Here is a 22,469-nt window from a genome sequence, read left to right as displayed (position 1 = left end):
GAGCGTCGTCAAAATGTGCGGACTGCGCTGGAAAAAGGGTCCTGGCCAGGTAATGACTACGAATGCAGTCCGGCCACGTATTCAGTACCACCAAGGCACCCAAGATGACACCACGCCGGATCTCCTCAAGGATTTGATCCATATTAAAAATGCTTACAGGGAAAGATGGCAGTGATTTAGGGACCCAACTGACCGGGTGGAATACGTGGACCTAGCCCGGGAAGTACGAAGTCGATTGCTGGAAAGAAAGATTGAAAAATGGGAGGATCATTGACGTAATCTTTCAGAAAACGAGTCAGATCGCGAATTTCGGCGGATTATATATAAAACGTTTAGCATTCAATTATAAATTTCAGTATAATACCGTAGCGAAGCACGGGCATCTTACTAGTACAATATATAACAAGGTAATTGATACTTACACTTTAAAAACTATTCACTCTTTGGATTTCATAATATTCGCTAACACGTTTTGCACAACTGTTTATTTGAACATAGCTGTATGTCGAACTGTCTTGGAGACTCAAGTAAGCGAGTACTTATTCCACTGTTTTGTAAGAACATTGTTTGATAACTAATTGCCAGCTTATCGCGGGACAAGAGAAAACAAACGAAGAGTGAGATAACATTTAGGGAACTTACATTTTTGTTCTCGGTCACTCGTTCATGAGTTAAATGTTCGTCAAAAGGAAGGAGTAAAATCGTTATGGTCACATGTTTTGTCATGATTAGGTGTTTCATATCAGTCAGTAGTATTTATCACATACATGTGTGTGTGTTACAAAGAGTGTGGCAGGTAGGGCTACCTGAATCCTGTCCAACGTATGTTCGATTTTGAAAATGATTGATGCGCCTCTGTGCCTTGGATTCCACTTAAACTAGGTCATGGGACTCGTAATCATAAGGCTAAAGAAATGAAGGTTGCTTGTTTGCTACACAGTATATTGTAATACTAGCTGATGTATCCGTGCTTCGCTACGGAATTCTACATTGTAGACAGAATTCTAGGTTAGGTAGTGTACACGTTGTGAGCAAGATTGTATTAAATTGCATAGCTCTTAACGTTACTCTAGAAACGCGACGGGGAAGTCACCAAACGTCTTTTCTGATATGAAGTCTGGGTTAGGGAATTTTCATTGTAAAGGTAGGCCCACTTGCCTCCCATCAGTCACAATCAGGTTGGAGAGTGTTCATTATAATGGCAGACACTCACTCTCCGCCTGCCTTTTTACATCCTCAGAAAGTCTGTCTTAGTGATTTTCCCAACTGAAATGAACATAGGTCATTACAATGACGTCAGAAGTAATGCCGCGATTAAAAGCAATGCTTTCATATGAAATACTCTATCAAATGAAAAACCACACATTTTCTAACTTTTAAAGAACATTACTACGCTGCCAATCTAACAGTCCAAAGTTCCACAGCTGGAATGACCAAGCTGCAGACAGCCGTGATCCGTGAACACTCTTCGTCTTTTTCCGGATGGGGGGGGGGGGGGGGGAGGTCAAATAGTGGAGAGTCCCAGGGCAAAATCTACCGTATGCCGTTTTACTAATGTGTTTCGTAGGAGTACCCGATGAGTCGGAAAATCTCTGGGGGTGGACAAATCTATCTGACTTGGAGACAAATTTTTCCTCCAAGCCAGAGGATAAACCCCTTCTTCACTGCTAATTTGGTATCAAATGAAGGCAGAATTGAATAAAAGTGAAGAGGAAGAAGCTTTTCTTAAAAAACGGCTGTTTTCAGGATTGAATTTTGAGTTATTTAGTGAATTGTGGTGCTATAATTTGGAATAGGCCTAAACTGTAATTCTAGACCATGTCATACTACTACTACTACTGCTACTACTACTACTACTACTACTACTACTACTAAGTGAGCCTCTGCCTTAGGCCTAAGTGTGCGCACTGCTCATTCAAAACAGTGCGTCAGAGTAGGGATCGAATTGCTGGAATACTATGATGAACCAGTGTGTTACGTACGAGCAGTATCAGAAAATGTATGAACCAGAGGAATGGCATGCTAAAGAAGAACTTTTTCTAACTCCCCAGCTATTTCTCGCCAGTATTCAGTCGGGCTGTTATACTCAGTACGCAGCAACAATCCCATCAATCGGAGTTGAGTGGCAGCATAAGAGACAAAGAACATACAACAAACAATTGTCGATTTAATGTTATTGTTGATCAATATTATGCGCTTTCGATATTGTAGGCCTTCACATTTAGTTTTCTTCCGACTATGAAATACTACTCTTATCATAGTCGTTACATTAAAACTGAATAAAATATAAATGATCGGAAATTATATTCTCCATAACTTTTGTTATGTAGTACTTTTCGATAAGACAAACAACATAGGTATTTTTAAAAAAATTTAAGGCGCCTTCCCTTAAACTACAATTTCTTCCAGAGTGAATAAAATTGTTTATAGCTTAGACTGTATTTTCTTATTCCCCTACTCTATATACCAATTTTTATTAAATTCTGTTAACCCATTTTCTCGTGGCTTGGCTTGATAAGGACTTAGCAACAAAAATACAAATTCATGAATATCTGTGTTATCATAGCCGGCACGGTCAAAATGTCTAAGACATAAATAATCGGAAATTTAATTCTATATAACTTTATTTACGTAGTATTTATCGATAGGATCACTAATAATATAAATATTTGAGAATAAAATTTTAGGCCTTCCCCTAAACTACCATTTCACTCAGAGTGAATAAAATGATTTACAGCCTAGATTGTAGTGGTTCATCCTCCGACTTTACATACCGATTTTAATCCAATTATCTTCAGCCGTTCTCTCGTGATGCGTGTACAGACAGACAGACAGACAGACAGACAGACAGACAGACAGACAGACAGACAGACAGACAGACAGACAGACAGACAGACAGACAGACAGAAGACAGACAGACAGACAGACAGACAGACAGACAGACATTATTGAAAGGTAAAAGTGCATTTTCTTCTTACTGTGGACATGACCGATACAGAAATACCATTCTTTTTCAAATTCTGAGCAATGTACAGACGTAACTCTTTTTTATTCCAGGTGGCTCACGAACGCCGTACTTTCTACTTATAAATGCCCCACATGCACAAATGATGAACGGGATGTCTACAAACTGATTTTCACAGGAGGAATTACCGCCAGCGGGCAGGTTACGTCAGACTATGAAGAGATAAGAAACTGAGTGTCGCTCGCAGCATGTTACTCAGCGCTACGGGTATAATGCACCCCTTGGATTAGTAAATATCGTTTTCGACCGCATAGTTCTAGGCTGGTGTATGGTACAGCCGCAATATATTTGCTGTCTGCATATCGGCAATGGCTAGTGTGATCAGTAGCGGTGAATACACAGACATTATTTTAATCTGGACAACCTGGTCGGAGTGCAACAGAAACTCCAAACAGACGTACGCCTCCTACACACATATTTCGCCGAACAGTATTAGTTTTTGTTTCATACAATCAACTCTTTTATCGAGTTGAACGTCTACACGTGTATAAAGTAATAAGTTATTAGATTTCATTTACTGCATCTTTGGCGTGTCTACAAACAGTAGCGGCGGTTAGGGGCTGGGGTGAGAAGGGACAGTCGCTCCCACCCCCACTTTGTAGAGTAAATATTACATTTTATTCCACTTTAGCCATCTGGAACTAGGAATTATTTTAAAAAAGCTATTTGTACAAGCCTTATTGTCTTATATGTTAAATCTTTCCTTTATTGTATAGCGCTACGGCAAGTAGTAGAGATTTTGCATGTGCTATGAGGAAAGGTAGTAGGGGTACATATTTTTTGCCGTGGTCGTGGCCACTGAATTATAATTCACCCGCTTGCCTCACGCATTCGTCAGTCTGGCAGTCTCTTTATTGTCTGTTAGTTTCTTAGTGTGTATTCAAATACTAAATTATTTTAATTGCTAATCATGCCGTACATCTGTGTAATTGTACCGGACGAGCTGGCCGTGGGGTTTCGGGCGCGCAGCTTTGAGCTTGCACTCGGGAGATAGTGGTTTCTAATCCCACTGTCGACAGCCTTGAAGATGGTTGTCCGTGATTTCTCATTTTCATACCAGGCAAATGCTGAGGCTGTACCTTAATTAAGGCCACGGCCACTTCCTTCCCATAAGTTCTATCTGTGTCGGTGCAACGTAAAGTCAATTGTAAAAAGGATATATTTAATTGTAATTTCAATGCGAGAGAATACCAACTTTACTTTCACCTGACTAATTTATTTCGTTTGTATTATGTTATTTTATATGTAAATGTAACTGATCTGCTCCGTGGATTATTCGTAAAAATAGTTTTTTTAAAAGATTTTGATTCAATGCTATATAATAACATTTTCACCAGGTCTCACAAACATACTACGGGGCACTTACTTAATAAATAACATAACACAAAGAAATAATTTAGGAACGTTGGTATTATCTCCCGTTGAAATACGATTACAAGTGAATATATATATACAATTTGCTTTAAGTCGCACCGACATAAATAGGATTTATGGCGACGATGAGTCAGGAAAGGGCTACGCGTGGAAAGGAAGCGACCGTGGCCATAAATAAGGTACAGCTCCAGCACTTGCCTGGTGTGAAAATGGGAAACCACGGAAAACCATCTTCAGGGCTACTGACAGTGGGATTCTAAACTACTATCTCCCGAGTGCAAGATCAGAACTGCGCGCCCGTAACCCCACGGCCACCTCACCCGGTATAATTACATAGAAGTACGGCATGATTATGCAATTAAAAATCATTCAGTATTTGAATACTCACTAAGAAACTAACAGACACTAAAGAGACTGCCAGACTGATGAATGCGCGCGGCAAGTGGGTAAATTATAACTTAGTGGCCACGGCCTCGGCAAAAAAATATGTACCCCTACTACCCTTCCTCACAGCACATGCAAAGTCTCCACTACTTGCCGTAGTGCTATACAAATTGGTTAGCCATGACGAACATCATTTAGTGCGTAATTCCGTCAATAATTATGTTAATAATTAAAGAAAATAAACGAAGGAATTAGACTATAAGATAACAAGGTTTGTACAATCAGCTTTTTTAAAAATAATTCCTAGTTCCATCTGGCTAAAGTGGAATAAAGATGTAATGTTTACCCCACCCCCTAATCCCCGCTACAGTTTGTAGACACGCAAAAGATGCAGAAAAGGAAATCTAATAACTTATTAATTTATACACCTGTAGACATTCAACTCGATGGAAGAGTTACTTGTATGAAACAAGAACTAATACTATTCGGTGAATCACGTGTGTTGAAGGCATACGTATGTTTGGAGCCTGTGTTGCATTCCGATCAGATTGTCCAGATTAAAATAATGTCTGTGTATTCGTCGCTGCTGAACACACTAGCCATTGCTGATATGCAGACAGCAAATATAGTGCGGCTGTACCATACACCAGCCTAGAACTATGCAGTCGAAAACGATGTTTACTAATGCAAGGGGTGCATTAGACCGGCAGCGCTGAGTAACATGCTGCGAGCGACACTCGGTTTCTTATCTCTTTATATTCTGACGTAACCTGCCCGCTGGCAGTAGTTCCCCTTTGAAAATCAGTTGGTAGACATCCCGTTCATCATTTGTGCATGCGGGGCATTTATAAGTAGAAAGTACGGCGTTCGAGAGCCACTTGGTATATATAGATAGTACATAAGGTGATAATGTTCAGCTGTCCGATAATTCAAGAAGTACATGTAAAGAAGTACCCCTTTGTCGTATTCATAACCCAGTTCATAGGCAGTGCTATAATTAACATGAGATGAAGATATGTAGTAGGGCAGGGAACGGTAACGTAGATGCTTCGGTACTCTACTCAGAATTTCGCACATTTTCAAACGATATAACATTTAAAAAATTGCAAAATATTTTCAACTCATTTCGCGACAGATCTTGCAAACATTTCAGGGACTGAATGGCAGTTACAGTATTATTTCGAATTTGTTCTTAACGCTGTAAAACAAATCATCAGGTGCTTTATGGAACACTTCTTCAAAGTTCCCCATTTTCAATTAGATTTGTACTTTTTGCTAAGCCCTTTGAAACACGGTAGGAAGCAGTTTTAGTATGTGAGGGTTTATTTATTGGTTTAGAAACCATCTTCTGCTGTATAGGCTAGAACCCAATTCCATTATTTTCTCTTTCCTTAAATCTGAGCGGCGAAAACACTGCATTTACGTTTGAATGTTCTTTCTTTCTTTCTTTCTTTCTTTCTTTCTTTCTTTCTTTCTTTCTTTCTTTCTTTCTTAATCCGTTTACCATGCAGGGTTGGTTATTCCCTCGGACTCCGCGAGGGATCCCACCTCTACCGCCTCAAGGGCAGTGTCCTGTAGCGTGAGGCTTACAGTCGGAGATGAAACTGGGGAGGATGACCAGTACCTCGCCCAGGCGGCCTCACCTGCCATGCTAAACACAGGCCTTGTAGAGGGGGGCGGATCGGAATGGATAGACAAGGAAGAGAGAAGGAAGCGGCCGTGGCCTCAAGTTAAGTAGCATCTCGGCATTTGCCTGGAGGAGAAATGGGAAACCACGAAAAACCACTTCGAGGATGGCTGAGGTGGTAATAGAACCTCCCTCCACTCAGCTGACCTCCCGAGGCTGAGTGGACACCGTTCCAGTCCTCGTACCACATTTGAAATTTCGTGGGAATCGAAACCGGGCCTCCGGGTATGGCAGCTAATCACACGAACCACTAAACCACAGAGGCGGACTGTTCCGTTCGAAATGTTTTTCAGCATTACTCCTCGTCACGAGGTTTCTTCTCTCCTCAAAGGTTGCGATCTACTAAATCAGTTCTAATGATCTAGCGGTACACCGCGATCGACATGTTGTAGGGCAACATCCTCTGCTCTGAGAAAACTGACAGCAGTTTTGTACAACATTCAAATCCTAATAGGGCCTGCTGTCGAGGCCAAGATTTGTTCATAATTGATGGATATAAATTCAAAAGTGCGCACATTTATAAAATGGCGATGTACCAATAAGACTTGTAGGAAAAATGGCAAAATATGCACTTATATATGCACTATTGCATACTCTGCAAAATACTTGTTTTTCCTCTATGTTTAAGTTTGGTTCTCCAAATATCAACTACTGAAGCAGAATACTTTTAACTGCTTTTTCTTTCGGCATGATTTCTAGTGGTTACTGATCTTCATACAACGAAGAAATGAAAGTGTAGGTTATAAATCGAATATAGTGGCAGCTCCGGCGAGCTCGCAGTGCATTAAACAGGCTTGCCAACGTCGGCGCATTATCCGCAGATACTGAATAACATGAAATATGAACGGTACAGATAGGTTAGAGCTACAGGATATTGGTCTGGACTGGTTAGATCCTGCTAGTGACCATAGGACCAAAAAGGGTGGCATTATTTAGTTTCAGGCTGCTTCTGTTTTAATTCTTCTGTATAAGTAAGGATATTTTTTGGGGCAGGTAGGTTGGTCACTGCCAAGCATCTAGGATGTCTCCTCTCTGCTACTTGGGGTATCGTAAAACATTATTTATTTGCACTATGAAACTTAGACATTCGATTTCAAATGGTATGAATCACCTTTATTTCTTATGAGCATATTATATCTTGAAACAAATAAAACATGCAAATATGCCAAAATCCGCCCTCTATTGATAACTACACAAAACCGCTTTAATAAATTAATGCAAGCTAATCACAACCACGAAGGAAATGAGACTAATATATTGCGGCTAAAAGTTTGCGTTGCTTGTAAGCGAAAAGTGTTTATTGAAATACAAGAACATAATGTGAATATTTCTCAAGTTATCCATGAAAATGGGTATGGTGCTGCAAATTTTTTACATTTTACAGACAAGAAATAATTGCGCGATGCAGTATGTAGTGTGTGTCGTAATTTTCGTCCGCGTCTTCCGACATCCAAGGCAGAAGCGTATAAAAGTATTAACAAATTCCAGTTAAGAACTTCAAACGATGAATCGTTTGTTCTTATTAATGACAGTAAAAATAATATCGCGTTTCCCTGCGCAACAAACCTGAAATGTATTTGTGCTAGTACATTGATAGGCCTATACTGTACATCGACGGCTCGTTTAACTTCTGTGTTAGGCTCTTCACACAACTGCTCACATTTCATTTTCTGGAAAATGGACACTGTATTCCGGTCATATTATGTATATTACCGGACAAAAAGTAGCATACATGCACCTTAATTTTCAGAAAAACACTTATGGAGTATAAAAATCTGGGTTCAGTATCTCAACCTAAAGATATCGTTGTAGATTTCGAGGTGGCAATTCGTAATGCTATTGCAATGGTTTGGAGTGAAACAGTCAAAGTAAAAGAAAACCCGTGTCTTCGTCTTGAGGAGGTGCAGATCTTTTTAGGCACACCCCCAATGGAAGTGAGCTGCGTGTACATACCAACACTCCTGCCAATCTATTTCTGGCAGTACCAGGAATCGACGGCAGTTAATAACAGTAACCGTTACGCTACTGAGAGCCGGCCCTGTGGTGTAGGGGTAGCATGCCTGCCTCTTACCCGGAGGCCCCGGGTTCGATTCCCGGCCAGGTCAGGGATTTTTACCTGGACCTGAGGGCTGGTTCGAGGTCCACTCAGCCTACGTGATTAGAATTGAGGAGCTATCTGACGGTGAGATGGCGGCCTCGGTCTAGAAAGCCAAGAATAACGGCCGAGAGGATTCGTCGTGCTGACCACATGACACCTCGTAATCTGCAGGCCTTCGTGCTGAGCAGTGGTCGCTTGGTAGGCCAAGGCCCTTCAAGGGCTGTAGTGCCATGGGGTTTGTTTGTTTGTTTGTTTGTTACGCTACTGAGGCGGAAACAGTCAAAGTAACTGGATGCAGATTTCATCTGTCACAAGCTTGCTGGTATAGTTTCAGCAAACGCTTACAAGGTCAAAACATCTTACTCACATTTTTGGTCTTCCATATTTAGCTCCTGAAGAAGTGAGTGAAATTTCGTGTTTGATCTATGTGAAGAGAAGCAGGATAATGCAAAGAATGTTGTGATTACCTTGTCGATAACTATCAGTTAGAAGTGTCATATCATCTTAACCCCCTCCCCCGTGTTCGTTTGGGGAGAACAGTCTACAGCAACCACAAACACAACTATTGCTTGTGAATCATAATTTCACAGAAAAATGCATTCCCTCTCCTGTTCTCCACATCCTGATATAATAACATTCGCCAAGGTAATAACCTCCCAAAATTATAAAATGTATATGGAAATAAATGGTACACAGGTGCCTCCGAAATAAATAAAGATGAGGGCAATCTGCGATGAGAAGAGCAGGATATATTCCATAACAGAAACGTACCATTCTGCATGAAAGCAGTTAGAGACTACATCAAAATTAATTCTCATTTCTATAAGCCATAGTAATGATGACTGGCAAGAAAAACTCTTAAAAGAGGCTAGAACGTTAATAATTGAAGAAAATGAGGTTAACTGGAGAAAAGAAGTACAAATCAGAGAAGTTAAAAAGGTTATATTTAACCCATTAGTGCCTGAATGAATTTTTTTCTGATATTTGCTTACTTATTGTGTTTTGCCGCATTTTTGAGACCAAAATAAACTAATAAAACAAGTTTCAGAATTTTGGAATCGCTAGGTCATAAGATATTTGACGTTACCATATGGCAACGCTAGGCGCTTGCACTACCTATTTTTAAACAATGAGTTTTGAAAGTCGAATTTAGGTTGCAAAGTGGTTTTTTTTTCGTGCAATAACAGTGTTAAAATATCTTAGCATTATTTATTGTAATAATATGGAATATCAGTTTTTATTCACATCATGGCAAAAGAAAAGAATTATTGAACAAAGGAGAAAATATTTGTTTACAGTATATAGACACATATGTACAGTTCGTTGCCTGTCAAAATAAAACACTCACTGGAACAATAGAATGAAATCAAAAATAAGAAAATGAAGAATCAAAGAACTTCAGATGCAGTTACAAACTATTAGTCTATACTTTCGGAGGCATATAAAAGCCCACCCCCAACACTTGCGCGTTAGCCACAGAGATAAAGAATGACAATCTTTCACTGTCTTCATATCATCCTGCGTGTCTCAAAAAGAACGCTTGGAGGGCAACCTATTATATCCAGAAATGAAAAGTATGGCGATAAAGCAACGAATTTCATCAGAAGTTATTTGTGGGTTCGTACAATTTAAAAACACTCCATACATTTTAGACTCTCGAACTGAATGTTCGATCAGCTGGATATCTGTAAACAATTCAAAAATGTCAACAACAGTCATGGATTTTCACTTGCTATAACTAGGCACCCGAAATGTCAACAGTCGCCCAATATTGAAATCAGCCCCATCGGTCTGTCTTGGTTTGTTATTTGATTTATTATTTCCTCTATCAGTTATCCGCTCTTTCGCAGCGTCGGTTATTGAAACAGATCTTGCATCAGTAGACAGAAAAGGCACTTCGTCCTCTGGTAACACACCTTCACCATCGCAACTAATCCCGATTCTTTCATTATTTACAAGCTTCATTTCAGCACTGACGCATAACTGTCTAGAGAGAGATTATCAATCAGCCCACCATCATCTTCATCACCAGGAGCCCTCATCTGTAAGTACATTTACATAGGGCGGTTCTACAAAAATATCACCATCGAGATCTTCAGTCAGTAGTATATCCAGTGCTTCTAAAAGGGAAAATCCCTTCCTGCAATGAAGATGTATGAATCAGTGTGAAGTATTATGATCTGACAGCTGCAGGAATTTTACTGAGTATAAACGCCTAGCGTTGCCATATGGCAACGCTAAAGATTCAACAAGCACTACTACGGCATTGTGCGCCCATACTGTTTCAAATACTTACAGCATATATAATGAAGTGTGCACAACCCTACTGTAAACATAATCCAATGAAAGAACTTCACTCGTAGATTTTATATCCTTCGTACGTGAAGCCGGCAGCCATTTCGCAGGAATCTTAAAATAACCAAGAGTCCACCAGTCTTTGTGTCACAACAATATATTTTAAAATGAAATAAACGTGATTACTAGATTCTACAAACTCTTCTCTAACTGTCGGATGACACCACAATCTTCCAGATTATTTCTTGCTGCCTACAGCATTAAAATAAAAAGGTGCAAAAATAGTTGCCATATGGCAACGCTAGGCGTTAATGGGTTAAAATATTTTTATATCACATCATATTTTTAACCACACCAAGTATGCTGGATATACCTGCAAGTCCACATTTTTTATCACTATCCACTTAACATTCATTATGTTGGTCGTAATGTGGGACGGAAAAAATGCCAAATATTCACAGATTTATAAGTTGAGTTAGGGAGTTCATAGCTTTATCAGTAGAGCAGGGATTTTATACCAGCTTCTAACCTCTGGAAAGGGAAAGTCACTTACTCATACACGGTGTATGACTTTATGTCAAGGGCTGTGGTGCAAAAAGGGTTCACCGTTCAATTACTAAGGTCCATCCCCGTAAGTTTTTCTTTCCAAATCTAGGAAGTTCTTCTAAACTGAATCAATGGCTAACTTTTCTGTTGAGAGGTAATTCTTTGTTTTAGATACGTGGAAATATTCTAAGTCAAGATTAGCCCATTTAAGTTTCCACGTGTGTTTGTTTAAAGCTCACAAGTTTGCTCATGTGCGAGTATCATGTTTTATACTTTCTGTAACTTCAAACAACCGGCCCCGCAGTGTAGGGGTAGCGTGCCTGCCTCGAGGCCACAGGTTCGATTTCAGACCAGGTCAGGGATTTTCCTAAACTTGAGGTTTGGTTCGAGGTCTAGTCAGCCTATGTGATTACAATTGAGGAGCTATCTGACGGTGAGATAACGGCCCCGGTCTAGAAAGTCAAGAATAACGGCCGAGAGGAATCGTCGTGCTGACCACACGACACTTGGTAATCTGAAGGCTTTCGGGCTGAGCAGCGGTCATTGGTAGTCCAAAGCGCCCTTCGGGGCTGTTGCGCCATGGATTCTTCTATAACTCCAAACATACTCGGTTTTGAATTTTCTGCGAAGCTCATTTAATATCTTCTATTGTCTGTCAGCTTCTCCTCCCCCCTTCCCTCTCTCTCTCTCTCTCTGTGTGTGTGATGGTCGCATAGGAGCAAACTGGTGTTCTCTCTCTCTGTGTATGTGTGTGTGAGAGAAAGAGAGAGAAAACACAACTGCATGTGAACACCCATAATCTGGAACTGGGATCTCTGTTATCTTTTAATTGATCGGTATCTAACTGATTAATTAAAGTTAAACTACCGCATGTTAAATTTTCCGGGTTCTACACTTGAAACTTCCAGCATGCCTGCATGTGCACATCGGCCATGTACTCTTCCTATGGCAGGTGCCGCGCCTGGCAGGCGACATGCCTTACGGAGCCATTGCTGTGTGGTAAGTGCACACGTCCAAATGTGCTCCTGTAACCAAACTTCTCTGTGGATTTTATTCCTAGTCACACTTCTTTCAAAAAATCTTTGTTTTAGACTTCGGTTTCCCGCGTAATAGTCTATTATCTTCCGATTTTTAAAACGAATTCAGATACTGTAATACGAAACTAAATGGAAATATTCCGAATTAGGCCATCCTTCGTCCTCACTTTATAGACAGATGTAACCACGTAGAACTATCATCCATTGCGCTTTAATTTTCCTTAAGCTGCTCTCGATTTTAAGATAAGTTGGGTGCAGATAATATATTGCTTTGAAAGGAGGATTTTAACGAGCCCGCCTGGGAGCCATGATAGTTAAGGCGTTGAAGTCTAAACAGTCTGACACCGTGGATAACCGGTTCGAATCCTGGATTAAATTCCAAACCTCTCCACAGTGTTCCTGTGGAGTGAGGGCATATGATGCTGTTGATGGTGATTCTTCCGTCGGATGGCGACGTAAAGCCTTGAGCAGACCCCTTGGTGCTATGCAGGCTATGTGTCGTCACTGGGTTTCACCCTCTCCCTTCCTACTATCATATATCTCGTCATTCATTTCATCTCTTTAACTTCTCTGATGAGGTTGACGTCAGGAAGAGCATCCGGTCATAAAACCCGCCACAACAGATTCATCTCACCTCATACCTGACCTCGTAGAGAAGCGGGACATAACCGGGTGAGTTGGTCGTACGGTCAGGGGCGCGCGGCTGTGAGCTTGCATCCGGGAGACAGTGCAGTTGTCGCTCGAAGTCTGTGGATCTGCATACTCTTGAGAAAGCTACATACAACTGTCCAGTAATAATAATAATAATAATAATAATAATAATAATAATAACAATAATAATAATAATAATAATAATAATAATAATAATAATGTTATTTGCTAACTTGTTTTACGTTTTTCGGTGACGCAGAGGTGCCATAATTTTGTCCCGCAGGAGTTCTTTTACGTGCCAGTAAATCTACCGAAACGAGTCTGACATATTTGAGCACCTGCAAATACCACCGGACTGAGTCAGGATCGAACCTGCCAAACTGGGTTCAGAAGGCCAGCGCCTCAACTGTCTGAGGCTAGCCCGGCAGAACTATCCAAACCGAGTCACAATGAACAGCGTCAGATGCCCTCACTTCATATGTGCACTGTGGAGAGGTTTGGAATTTAATCCAAGCTTTAGGCTCACATTCTAGTGATCAGAAATAATTCTATAATACCACCTCACCTCCCCTACCCGGCCGGCCAACATTCTGATGGTAAAAATACGATTTTCACCGAACTGGACTCGAACCGCACAACCACGCTGTCAGATCACATAGACTTCATGCGCTAACGACCATGGCAACCTGGTGAGCTGCACAATCTCGTGCTTATCGATAGAGTTAAACTCCAGCATGAAAAAATTAAATGTTATTTCGCTGAAAGATAGTTTCACTGAACAATTGATGGTCATCAATGCATTATTATACATTCTTCTACCCCATAACTGGTTCCTATTTCATCATCATCATCATCATCATCATCTGTTTACCCTCCAGGTTCGGTTTTTCCCTCGGACTTAGCGAGGGATTCCACCTCTACCGCCTCAATGGCAGTGTCCTGGAGCTTCAGACTCTTGGTCGGGGGATACAACTGGGGAGTATGACCAGTACCTCGCCCAGGCGGCCTCACCTGCTATGCTGAACAGGGGCCTTGTGGAGGGATGGGAAGATTGGAAGGGATAGACAAGGAAGAGGGAAGGAAGCGGCCGTGGCCTTAAGTTAGGTACCATCCCGGCATTCGCCTGGAGGAGAAGTGGGAAACCACGGAAAACCACTTCCAGGATGGCTGAGGTGGGAATCGAACCCACCTCTACTCAGTTGACCTCCCGAGGCTGAGTGGACCCCGTTCCAGCCCTCGTACCACTTTTCAAATTTCGTGGCAGAGCCGGGAATCGAACCCGGGCCTCCGGGGGTGGCAGCTAATCACGCTAACCACTACACCACAGAGGCGGACTCCTATTTCAGTTTCTCAAATATATCTGTGGAAGGCAACAGAAGCCAGTTCGACATCATGCCGACAGATATAGCTGTGTATCTACGTCACAATTTCGAATATGCGGCGACTTCGCCGATAGAAATGTATTTTTCTATAAAAAAGTACAAAAGTCGTGGTCATGAGATGTTCATTGTATTTTTCTTGAAAAGAACACATGACGTCCGCCTCTGTGTTGTAGTGGTTAGTGATTAGCTGTCCGGCTCCATGGCTAAATGGTTAGCGAGCTGGCCTTTGGTCACAGGGGTCCCGGGTTCGATTCCCGGCTGGGTCGGGAATTTTAACCTTAATTGGTTAATTTCGCTGGCACGGGGGCTGGGTGTATGTGTCGTCTTCATCCTCATTTCATCCTCATCACGACGCGCAGGTCACCTACGGGTGTCAAATCAAAAGACCTGCATCTGGCGAGCCGAACATGTCCTCGGACACTCCCGGCACTAAAAGCCATACGCCATTTCATTTCAGTGATTAGCTGCTACCTCCTGAGGCCCGCGTTCGATTCTCGGCTCTGCCACGAAATTTCGAAAGTGGTGTGAGGGCTGGAACGGGATCAACTCAGCTTCTGGAAGTCAACTGAGTTGAGGTGGGTTCGATTCCCACCTCAGCCATCCTGGAAGTAGTTTTTCGTGGTTTCTCACTTCTCCTCCAGGCAAATACCGGAATGGTACCTAACTTAGTCCCCGGTCGCTTCCTTCCCTCTGTTCGGCATAGCAGGTGAGGCCGCCTGGGCAGGTACTGGCACTCCTTCCCAGTTGTATCCCCCGATCCAAAGTCTCACGCTCCAGGACACTGCCCTTGAGGTGGTAGAGGTGGGATCCCTCGCTGAGTCTGATGGCAAACAAATTAAGAAAGAGAGAAAGAAAGAAAGAAAGAAAGAAAGAAAGAAAGAAAGAAAGAAAGAAAGAAAGAAAGAAAGAAGTCATAACAATCTATAATTGTACCAGTTTCAGTTGTTGGAACTTTCTCGTTTTCTTAATATAGCTGTAAATGTCAGACAGAATTAGGGATTTTATGTATACAGAAAAGCATGGCTTCCGTACTAACACATTTACTTTTGAGTAAATTAATCGAAATTATGTTTGGATTTGGCAACACTGATCTCACGGGCTTTAAGCTAGTGATGACTAGTTTGAGTTACAGGTACTGTGTAGTGGCAATGTGTCATTTGTGTATGTACGGGCTTCGAAAAAGTAGAGTAATCGAGTCTGTCAGTTGAGTTTTCATATAGATTTATTTTGATAAGGCAAGGCAACGTGCTGTCACCAGGATTAAATGCATAGATTATCTGTCGCTAAGCAACGTAAATAAGATAGGCAATACAAGTCAAGGAGCCATTTTAAGTCCATGGCGTAGGAAGCCGTTTTCGGTTCCCGACACCAGGAGCCATATTCATTCCGTTAATATTCGGAAGTGTTTGTGTGTACGTATGCGATTGCCCAGACAAATCTACGGCACGCAGAAATCTGAAATTTTAAACATATGGGCGCACAGCAATTCACCAAAAAATTGAAGCTGCCAACGTCAACAAGCAACTTTTACAAGAATTACCCGGAGTTCTACAAATTTACAGATCTATCAACACGACATGTAATACGGACAGTAGCGTACCTAGGATCGGCCGTGGAGGGGGAGGGGGTTTATAGTTTGATGATAGAACACTATGAAAGTGCTTGTGCATGTGTGGTGCGCGCATACAAGACTTGTCATTATAAGGACACTGATACAAGATAATTATGTCGATAAAGCTATCGATTACGTGGTTAAACAATTCTTTGATTGTTATATATAGAACAAGAACAATACGATCAAGGTAAACAGTTATACAGTATGTTCACTTTACAATCTAAAATACAATTTTCGATGATTCCTAGAAAATACATTCAACAGATCTGTTGGTTCTACAATTAAGTCTCAAAATGGTTTTTTTTAGTTTATTGTTTATTGTCAGGTTCTGTTTATTTCCTTTTTGTCAAATTTCGATTGGGGGATCTAAGCCTCAGTGACCCCCCCCCCCACCATCCCTCCCTCTTGCCTACGCCCCTGAATACGGATGAGGCAGTCAACTACACGACAGAGCTTTTTAACATCTTTGAATCACCTGGAGTACCCTCGAACATCTTGGACCGGACGATTGTGGCACTGATTATCCTTCTCAGGAATATGAAACTACCTTCCCTCTACAAAGGAACACGATTCTCAGTCAAGAAACTGATGCCCAATAGTAGAGGAGGAGCATTTGTCTGTGTGTTTGTGTGCGATGCCCAGTCAAATCTACATATAGTACGCGCACTTTTTAGTGATAGATTTTTGTACTCGGTTGAGGAGTAAGAAGATAGCACTGGCGGTTCCGTTAATACTGCCAACTGAATGAAAATGAAATCTGCATTGAATCGATAATATGATCGATCGATATGAATTTTCTAAACCTTTATTATCTTACGCCAACAACTGTGTCACACACACAATATATAATATTATATAACATTTCCCGATGCGAAACTTGTTCCTAGCACGAATTCTATAGTTTGGCTTTGCTGTGTAAACAACAACAGTACGAGTACTTAAAGTGTACGCCAGATGTCGCACAGTGATGATAAGCGTTTCTTAGTTTGTGTTTCAAAGGTTGCCAATTCGAATCTCGAAGATAACCGAAGTCGACCGATTCAGCACTAGGGTGTAAATCTATCGCTAAAAAGTGCGCAGATAATACGTAGGCACAGCATTTGACCGGTCACGCATGGCTGTGCCAAAGAGCAATTCTTGCTCCAAGGAATGAAGCTGTCAATGTCAACACGCAACTCTTACAAAAATTGCTCGGTGTTCTGTAAATGTGAGAATACACATCTCAGGATACGAGCCACACAAGGTTTTTTCACCGTCTGGACTGTGTACTCCTTACCACATCCCAAATTATTTTGATTCGGTCGGGTGACGCCGCAACTCTAACATCGCATCCGGCCGACCCAATAAAGCATATCGGCCAGACACCAAGTGGGAAGTCGGCCTCCCCAACATCATGGGTAACTGTGTGATCCTTGACGTTGACCCTGCTCCCCAAGACCACTCCATCCTAACACAACTCCAACGGAAAGGCGTCGCAGCTGACAGCGTCTCCCGAATACTGCAAGACAACGTTCCCATACGTCGTGTTTTTGTTCAACTCTACAGGCCAGGCCACCTTCAACACATCCTCGCCAACGGAGTCTACCTCAACGGCCAACACCACCGAGTGGAACCAATTCTTCCGGATGTTGACGACGCAACAACCACACCACAGCAATCCCAACAACCATTATTGTTCCCGTTCTCCCCTCCTCCCATCACCACCACCACCACCACCACCACCATCACCACTGTCGTTACTACGACCACCACAACATACACCCATTTTTCTTCCTCTGTTCCAATTACAACTGTTGCCACCTGCTATCCTACCCCACTCATGAGTTCTTCCCTCCATCTCTCCCCCATTTCTGAACAACCCCCGCATCAATACCTACTAGCTGAATCATCAGGGTCTACAACCGCAGCACCGCCTTCGTAATCTCTACCTGCCGATGAACTAACAGCCTCCGCACCACCATCGCTGACGCAGCCTCCTTTAACTCGTCACACTATTTCCAGCTGTGTGATCCGCGGTGTGGATCCTGCCCTCTCAGACCGGGTCATTCTCCGTCACCTCCAAGCTGAAGGCGTCCCAGTCCGTCGCGTCTTCCGAATTAAGAACGCATCTGGCCCAACCTATATGGTTCGTCTACACGTCCCGAGCGCCGCCGATGCCCAGCACCTAATTAACAACGGAGTTTACATCTATCGTCATCGCCATAAAGTGAAACACTCCATCTCTCCACCCCAACTTCTTCGCCATCCCAACAACAATTCTCATCGTCGCACCCGGCCAGCCACTTCTTTTCAACCTCACCAATTCGTCAGTCCACCCTTCCCCCCCCCCCCTAGTTACATCCGCTATCCACCTTCGATGCTTGAAATCCTACGATCCTTAACATCTTCCACCCTCAATATCACAACGTCGCTGCATCTCCTAACCCTCCATTTGCATCCTGGTACCCCGCTCTAAAACTTCACTCCCAAGCAAACCCTCTCTTCTTCCTGTCACTGCAGTCATTCCCCCCCTCATTCAATCTGTCAAATCGATTACCCACGTTCTTCATTTACATCACTCAGTTATCTTCACCTCTCTTGGCCCGAGAGATCGCGTAACGATCTAGGGGGCCCGCCCCGCCCTTCGGGTGGGGAATGAAAACATTTTCGTCGTCGCCGTCGTCTGTAAATGTACAAGTCTGTCGACACGACTTGTAATAGGAATGAGGTTATCAACTACACGACAGAGCTTTTGAACAACTTGGAGTCACCTGCAGTACACTCGAACATTTTGGAACAAATGATTATGGCACCGATTATACTTCTCAGGAATATGAAGAATCCTCCTTCCCATTGCAACGGAACAAGACTTTCAGGGCATGCCGCGGACGAAATAATATTCATTCCTCGGATTCGAATCATCCATTCGAATATATCGTTTCAATTTAGACGTCTGAAGTGCTCAGTTTTCTTGAGTTTCGCTATGTGAATCACCAAGGCAGAAGGACAATCCCTTAAAGTTTTAGGTCTCGATCTTTGGAAACGGTGCTTCTCTCATGGTCAACTGTACGTGGATTGTTGAAAAGTTGGAAAAGCAAACAAACTATACACCTTAATATATAATATAATATAGTTTAACCGAAAGTTTTGTATAAGGAATAGTTAGATTTTTTTACTAGCAAATGTACCCGTGCTTCGCTATGGTATTCCACAATGTATACGGATTTCTACAGTACGTAAACTGCTGTACATGCTGTGAGAAAGATTAGTTTACAGGCTTATTACATTTCAGTTTTTATAGCGTTATCCGAGAAACGCCACTGGGAGGACCCCATATGTTGTTTCAGATGTAAGGTGCACGTTCGGGAGTTTTGATAAAAATGGCAGGCAACGTTTCCTACTGCCATTCACAATCGAGTTCGGGAGTTTCTGCCATAACGGCAGGTTCATTTGTCGACTGCCATTCAGAATCGAGTTCGGGAGTTTTCATTATAAAGAAAGCCTCTTTTCCTAATACCAGTCACAATCGAGTTGCAGGATTTGATTATAATCGATAAATGCAGCTCTATCTAACGTATAAGTGATCGAGATACGACAAAAAGTCAAAGGAACAAAGTTGTAGATTTCTGCGAACTGAATGGCGAATATGCTATCTGTTTTGTGATACGACTTACCGTTTAGCCACCAATTACCCCGAAACGAAAGTCTGCTCCATCATTAAAATTGCCTCCATATTTCGACATATTTCGTGGCCAGAAAGTTACACAATTGAACACCTTGGAATTTTTCCTCAAAGGAAAGAGTGTCCAGTTTTCGGAATTAGCACTCGCATACATACGGAGAAATTAAGGAAGAAAGTAATAAAGTTAAGACTGGTGACATTAATTGAAGAAAGGATAATAACTGAGGTCAGCCGGATAGGACAAATATGTAAATACCAAGTGGAAAAATGAAATGTCCCTCACTAAATTGTGATGAAATTAGTTACGGATTTTAGAAAGCGGTAACAGAGAAGAAGTTTAGGCAGAGGGATTTTTAGATAAGAGGACGACTTATGGTGTTATTACATAAGCCTAAAGAGGCAAGAAAGAGGTAAGAAATCAAAGCAGAAAACGGAAGTAAAAGAGAAATACAGTAAAATGGATAGCAAATGCCATGAAACACCTTAAGGTGTGAAGTAATGGGCAACACTCCGCGTACTATTAAATATTAACAACCACCCTTAGTGTTATTCGAAGACGATTGTAACGTAAAACGGTATTCCGCAATACCCCGCAGAATGGCAGCTTGACGTCTCTCTCGCATTATATCCAACGAACAACCCGAGTTTAACGGAATAATAACGAAAATGTTATTGTTAACTAGCAAATGTACCCGTGCTTCGCTACGGTATTCTACATTGTATACGGATATCGACGTAAATACTGTGCGTGCAACAAATGAGATTGTTTTAAAATTGCATGTCTCTTAGCCTTATCCGAGAAATAGCATGGGGAGGTCCACATACGTTGTTTCCAATGTAAAGTGAAGGTTGCGGAGTTGTGATGATAACGGCAGGCTCACTTGCCTACTGCCATTCACAATCGAGTTGGCAAGTTTACATTATAATTGCAGGCCCTAATGCCTACTGCGCGGTCACAATCGATTTGGGGAGTTTTAGTTACAATGGCAGACCCATTTCCTACTTTCAGACAGGTTACAGTTGAGGAGTTTTTATTATAATACCAGGCAACTTTCCTACCACCAGTCAAAATTGAGTTGTGCAGTTATCATTATAATGACAGTCCCTTTTTACTGCTGCTAGCCAGCTTACTGCCAGTCACACAGAATTAGTGAGTTTCCATGAAAATAGCAGGCCACTATGCCTAATGCTAGTCAAATTTTAGATTGGAACATTTGTTTATAATGGCGGGCACCCTGGCCTAGGGCCAAACACAATAGAGTAGGGGACTTTCGAGCAAAACTGCATGATCCCTTGCCTTCTGCAAGACAAATCGAAAAGTGAATTATTCATTAAAATGGTAGGCCCTCCTTACTAATGCCAGTTACACAGGAGTTGGAAAAGGACCCTATTCCTACTGCCAGCAGTCAAAGTCGGTGTAGGGAGTACTGATTACAATAGCAGACTTATCCTTTCTCGATCGCTACAAATCGACATCAATGAATATATACAGATGGACATACGAAAGTATATGAATGTTTACAATATTGCAGACCTTCATTTACAGTTTAACTGCTGCTAAACGGTACGTCATATCGACAAAGGATTGTACCGTAAGGCGCAGTATTTAGCGATCTAAATGGCTGGTCCTATGGTATTTTCTCGCATCTAATCTATTCATGGGTCAGATTGAATCAGAAACGTTGAATAGGTTGAAATTTGTGTAAGATTATCTTACATTGCATTACTTTTCGGATAATTATGTGACATAGCATTTGGCTCACATATGGGTACTGGGTGGGCCAATGTTCGTGTAGAGTTTGATCATACTATCTTTCCTGCAAGTGATTGAAATGATGCACATGAGAAGAAAAGGTTTAGAAATTAATTTCCATTAAGGCAGATAGATTTCCATTAAGTTTGGTTGTGTGTATTTTGAGGGAGTGCAAAATCACGGTTTCGGTTTCGTAAAAATCCCCACTCAGTTTAGGGATTTAGAAACGATATTTGCGCTAAAACCTACCCAAGGACAGGTGGATTCTAAATATGAAGTTTGGTGGAAATATATATTTAGTAGTTTTCAAGTTATAGAAGGACAGACAAACAGACAAACAGACAAACAAATAAACAGACAAACAGACACCAAAGCTAAAAATGATGCAGATGGTCATTATTACACCTGAAACGGATAACTGTACGGAAATTTCGCCAAAATAATCAATGTACAGACACACGGTCGTTACGATTTTATTTATATAGATGACGGATAAGCATGAGCACGTTGAAAAGTGCAGACTTCCACTTCGAGATTCATATCTCCTAAACGGTTTATGATATTAAGAAACGGTTTGCGCCATCAGACGCCTCATTTATCGCTCTAAATGTTTGTTTCTTAACCATATCCTCGTATCTCCCATATTAAGGTGGTAAATTGAGTTCAAATTTTGAATAGGGTGAAATTTGGGTGCATTTTTTACATTTTACATTACATTTTGCCTACTTATGTATAAGCTAGAATCATGAAATTTGGTACACATATGTCCCTTAGTCGTGCCAATGTGCGCACCTAGCGCGATTATGCTATCATTCTTATAAGTGTGTCAAACAATGAAATATACTTGTAAAAATCACCAAATTTACGAACAATCCAGAAATACGGCCAAATTTAACGTATAAGGGAGAGAGATACGACAAAATGTCACAGGACCAAAGTTGTAGATCACTCCGAATTGAAG

General features: G+C 41.6%; 1 protein-coding gene across 2 annotated transcripts in view; it reads right to left on the bottom strand.

Moving 5' to 3' along the window:
• Positions 1-22,469, bottom strand: part of LOC136877041 (glucose dehydrogenase [FAD, quinone]) — an 83,412-nt gene that overhangs the window by 33,410 nt on the left and 27,533 nt on the right. The window contains exon 1 of one of the 2 annotated variants that reach the window (XM_067150845.2): positions 423-518. The exons of the other annotated variant lie outside the window; for it this stretch is intronic. The gene's annotated coding sequence lies outside the window, so the exon portion shown is untranslated. Of the gene's footprint in view, positions 1-422; positions 519-22,469 lie in introns of those variants that run through there. 2 annotated transcript variants of the gene reach the window in all.

The sequence above is a fragment of the Anabrus simplex genome, chromosome 7 (assembly GCF_040414725.1).
Source record: "Anabrus simplex isolate iqAnaSimp1 chromosome 7, ASM4041472v1, whole genome shotgun sequence".
Taxonomy (NCBI): domain Eukaryota; kingdom Metazoa; phylum Arthropoda; class Insecta; order Orthoptera; family Tettigoniidae; genus Anabrus; species Anabrus simplex.
The sequence above is the reverse complement of the archived record's forward strand: the minus strand, read 5'-3'. Positions and strand labels throughout refer to the sequence as shown.